The sequence below is a fragment of the Lycium barbarum genome, chromosome 2, assembly GCF_019175385.1.
Source record: "Lycium barbarum isolate Lr01 chromosome 2, ASM1917538v2, whole genome shotgun sequence".
NCBI lineage: Eukaryota > Viridiplantae > Streptophyta > Magnoliopsida > Solanales > Solanaceae > Lycium > Lycium barbarum.
In genome coordinates, this window is record NC_083338.1 from 97,297,270 (window position 1) to 97,302,636 (window position 5,367).

General features: G+C 32.7%; 1 long non-coding RNA gene across 1 annotated transcript; it reads right to left on the reverse strand.

The window, feature by feature from the left end:
• Positions 1-490: 490 nt before the first annotated feature.
• On the reverse strand, positions 491-4,793 carry LOC132626682 (uncharacterized). Its single transcript, XR_009577557.1, has 4 exons — positions 4,461-4,793; positions 3,442-3,564; positions 3,229-3,365; positions 491-2,055 (listed from the first exon to the last, which is right to left on the reverse strand). It is a non-coding gene; the product is annotated as an uncharacterized LOC132626682 (long non-coding RNA).
• Positions 4,794-5,367: the final 574 nt, after the last annotated feature.

The following is a 5,367-nucleotide window of genomic DNA, read 5'->3' on the forward strand; positions in this document are numbered from 1 at the left end:
ATTTGCAAAGAAGTTTTTTGAAAAGGGCAGTTTGATGTGCAGTTATTTGTTCTGCGCAGATTTTTGAAGTTTTTTTGTGAATTTGCATTTTTTTTTTAAAATGTGTAGGAGGAATTTTCTAGTGATGACACTTGTCATCACATCATGCTTTTGCCTCTCGTATTATATATAGATAGATTTCGACTCTATACTACGCATTGCATTTGTCAACACATACTTTGATTAGTTTAAATCTATAAAACTCAAGTATCTAAAAGGTTATAATTCATTTTAGCATATTCAAATATTTACCATACATTTTTCCAAATTAATTATTTATTTCTATTAATGACTAGATGGGTAGCACGGGCCCAACATTTTATATTTCCAATGGTGAATCTTTCATAGTCATTGAGTGACGCAGGAAAGGAGTAAACATTAAATTAAAAGAATGAAAAAGTAGCACATGGAAAGCATACTGCTCATATTGTGTAAGCTTGTGTGATGCAGATACAACACAACTATAAACATTTGCAAATATATTGATTTAGAAGTGTATCAAATAACTACTTAATTTTACACTGAAGAATACATTCATCGGAACAAAATAAGACCAATAATGACTAATAAAATCGTTCATCCAATTTGTAGATCTTAGATATAGCTTGTTAGGGGTGCTGTGCATGGTCCCAACACGAGGGAAGGCTTTTAAGATTGTAACACAATTATTCTCCACTTTGGTTCACAGGCAAACAATGGAGTTGACACAAATCATTGTAAAGGCCTTACAATACACTGAAATTACAGAGCTGTTGTTTTGACAATAAACTAAAGGATGACTTCATTAACATATTTTAAAAATTCTCCTGCATGAAATATGCACAAATATTCTTCAAGCATCACTGCTTTTCAACAAAGGGAAATGACCAACTATGGTAACGTCACGAGGAATAAAAGTTAGGGGCTTAAGAAGATAGGATACAATCCTAATAAAAAAGTTGAAAGTGAAAGAGCAAACATGCTTATGTAAAACTACAATCTCGGTCAGAGGAACAACCCAATTCAGGCTCAGGAATACTATGTTAACAATCCAAATGAGAGGTTAAGCCAATCAACAACACGTCATAGTACTGACAACTTTTTACTCAAATTTCCAGCAGAGAATAAACATTAAAAAGGCATATACAACCGATACATGAAGTACTTTGATAGTACTCTTCTTTTTCATTTTGTAGGTGTTTAGCTAACTTGTAGAATAGATGGAATCACACTTAGAAATGATATGAACTTTCAAGATTAAGTTCTGAAGGTTCACTATGCAATATCTCTTATATATAGCACTATTCCTAAAAAAGATCTAGCAAATTTTGCAATTGTACCTACCTAGTGTAGAGTAACTTCCATGCTTGAGTTATATATGAACTAAAGGATATTGGTTATGCAATTACCGTCACATTTTCGCCAAAGGGGCACATCCAAATTAAATTTCATGGATTCAACTTTTAGATTCTTACTACTAAACCCATTATACTTTTGAAATTATATATGAGTTCGTGCTCTGCGTCGAAAATATTGGGTACAATTGAACCCGTCAAGCTTATGCTTCATCCAACAGTGTCTAGACATAAAAGTAAAAGCATGTAGCCATATATGTAGAGATTACCATCATAGGCGACAACCAATTTAATCATAGTAGTAATACTAACAATTTGTCTGTGCAAGTCAAATTCCTGAATTTAAGGGACGCCTGCTCATTATCTTTGGTGATAAGTATTATCCCCTTTCAGAAAAATGTAAAAAAAAAAAAAAAAAAAAAGGAAATAAGAGATTACCAACAACAAATGCATTACTACATCCATATTTCAAAACTACTCATGTATGGATCAGTAGCATCTAATTAAGTTAACAAATTAGAGGGCGCTCACATACAAATAGAAGCACTGCTGATTGAAGTATTGGCCATGTAGCATAGAAAAGTACCTTCTGGAATTGTTCTGCTGTCGCCAAGTTCTTTTGTATATCACGAAAATTATTGTACACCATTCAAAGCTAAATCTCCACTCACAGTTTTGATGTCTACAGAGATTCAACAATTTCAATGGACATAAATAAAAAATAAAAAGTCAAAAAAAGTTATCCGAGAAGGAGTTTGGGTGGGGGGGGGGGGGGGGGTGGGGGGTGCAGAAAAGAAGGCATGGCAATTTCAATCCTAAAGCATGTAGTTCATCTTGATTTTTATACTTATCAGAAAGACGAGATAAAAGAAATGTAGACATGCAAAATTTTATGGGATTAAGTCCATACAGAACTTGGACTAAGTCCTAAATTCAAGACATATTGACCCAAAATGAGTTTCTCAAGTCAGAGCACTAAAAAATTGAATGTGGTAAAGTTATCCTGAATCTAGAATATGCAGTCAAAAATTGAGGAGAGAGTACCATCTAAAAGCAACACTGATAATTAGAAGAATCTACTCCTCCTTTACAACATAAGCATAGGAACTCTCAAAAATATGTTCACAACATCAATATTCTAACCATTATCCAAGCTACAGCTTTTTTGTTGGGTCAAGTTCTAAAAAATGGTATGTCCAATATATCATTTTTCAATGTAATTCTAGTACCTTTAGGCAAGAAACTATTCCATTAGAAAAAAAAAATTCTACTTGTTATGAACACCCAAGTTAGCCAGCTTATTTGCTACCATATTAGCCTCCTAAAACAGTGGCCTATAACAAATTACCATTGAGTCATCAGGCTTCTAATATAATGGATAATACTCTTCTATTGCCATATAAGTTTCTATGTTAACATAGCTATAGTGATTTTGAATTCACCAACATAAGCCTAATAATATGACTTTAGTCTGTAACATTGTTAGAGAAAATCCCATAACACTCAGAAAATGCTACTACCAATTCTCCTTTCCAGTCCCTGAGAATGCTTCCTCCTCTAGCTTCACCAGGATTATCTTTAGAACACACATCAACATTTAAATTAAACTCACAGAATTCAGATTTCTCCCACTTGATCTCTTAATCAGAAGATTCAAAACAGCTAGAAGAAAAGGAAAAAAACTATCAGAAGTGTGGTGACTTCGTTGATTAGATGCACAAGTTATTCATAAGTTTAAATATCGACTCAGAATTGCAGAAAGATATCTTCTTCTTTTTTTGATGAGGTAAGAATAGAACAAGAAAAAGAAAGAAATGATAAATGGGTGAGGAAATTGTGATAGTGAATGACTAACCTGACCGGCAACGATAATAGCACGGTTCCCCTTGAGCTTTTGGGGGAGTTGGCTGTGGAATTCTTCAGAAAAAGAAACTGGAAATCTAAAGGAAGACGATCCTTTAAGCTTCAATCTTCATAGCTAAGTCTGATAAGCTATATGAATTGCTAAAATTGTCTTAAATTGAAATAAACTTAAAGAACACAACAATCGTGAAGAAAGAGGGATTACCTCGCATAAGCATAAATCTCACATTCTTGTGAGTTCCTCACCAGCACTGAAACCAAATGCTACACAATGATATGCTTTCATATGTAAGCCAAAATCCCCACCCTACCTGCACTCATCAATCAACTAAACCAACCAAAAAAAATAAAAAAAAATAGGAGTGCGTGAATTCATTAATTGCCTCTCAATATCAACTCAACTAATTAAACTAATAAAATCAAATTCGGCAAAGTGAAATAATCAGCTTCAAGTTGTAGAGCATCTATCAAAAATTGTTTTCTCTTGGGAAACATTTGTGCATATCACTACATCGCATATTTCTATCAGCTAGTCAATATCCTTAGTCTTTTGAAGCCTATCCAATGCCATGTCTTTGTTTGTTGACATTCTTATTCCTAGCAGTTCTTGCTTTTGTTAAAGTAATATTTCCAATTTGTTTTAACCTGTACAGTATATCTAAATTTTCTTGAAAACACTAAGTTACACTAACAGTAGCAATCTGCAATTGAAATAGATGCAAACAAATGATAAATGTTTCAAATGTATTGCTTGAAAACGAATATAAACAACACACATGTATAAATAAGTGATGTAGCTTTTGGATTGTTCACTAACAGAGGAGTATGTTGTAGATAATCTGTGGAAAAAAGCAACTAAAAAATTAAGTTGCTTCAAGCTCATTATCAAATACCATAGGTGCCTCACTTAAATTGAGTTTAGCAGCTCCAACGGTAGAATACATCTTTGTGCACTTTGTTAGAAGCGAAAAAAGAGAGACATCTAATCAATATAGATTTTAACAGCACAAAAAAATATAGATTTATAAAAGGATATTGAGACAAAATTTGCAGTACTTCTCAGAATCTTGCACCTGGGTGTCTAAAACTACACATGCATGAATAAATCAGAAAAAGTATTGATATACATGTAGAAAATCTAATAAGAAACAATCCAAAAGTATAAATGGAGATTACAATTAAAGAAAGTGCACTAATTACAAAAAGATTACGGAAAAAACTTACCAACACAAAGAGCACACACTTTTGAGTGATGAACAACTGATGAAATTTGAGATTCAAACAAAGAAGCAGAAATGGAATGGAGAAAGAAGGGAAAGCAAGAGAGAGAAATGGAAGACTGAAGACTTAAATCTCTGTATATCCACCAATTTTCAAATATTCCATGTGTTGGCCCATTCTCGAAGCAATGATACTGTGAATTTCTGGATATAACCCACTTCGTCCCACTTCGTCAGCAGAAAGTACAACTATTAATTACAGTGTTTTGTACACTGCTTGTTCACTTCTAAATATTAGTAATGTGACATTTTTAAACTTGAAATAGCATCTCAAATTCATTTGAATATACCAACTCAACAACCTGATTCCTTTAAGAATACGGGGAAAATACACAAATTACTTACCTGGGCTTATTTAATTGCCTACTTTTACCCAGTGTTTTAAAAGGCGGGGGCGTAAGGCGAGGCGTTTTACATTCGCCTCGACGAGGCGTAAGCTTCGAGACACGGGGCGTAAGCCCCATGGGTATTTAATTTTTAGTATTTCTTAAAATAATATAATTACAATAAATATTTTTAAATAGGTAAAATTACATAAAAAAATAAAAGAAAACTGTAAATAAATGAAATATATGTATATATATATATATGTGTGTGTGTGAGCGCGCGCGCGCTTGATCCTCACAAAAAAATGATCAAAGCAATTCATTATACACCGCTTATAACTTGTAATTATATATAACATAATTTTACTTTACAAGTATAAACAATACAATGAAATAAAAGTTATTATGAAATGCAAATCAATTCTAACATTTTAACTTTCAAACACGGAAAAAAAACACAGTTTCTTAAAACACTATTACTATCACACTATTCATTTTATCTTCCTATAAGCAAATAATCAATAT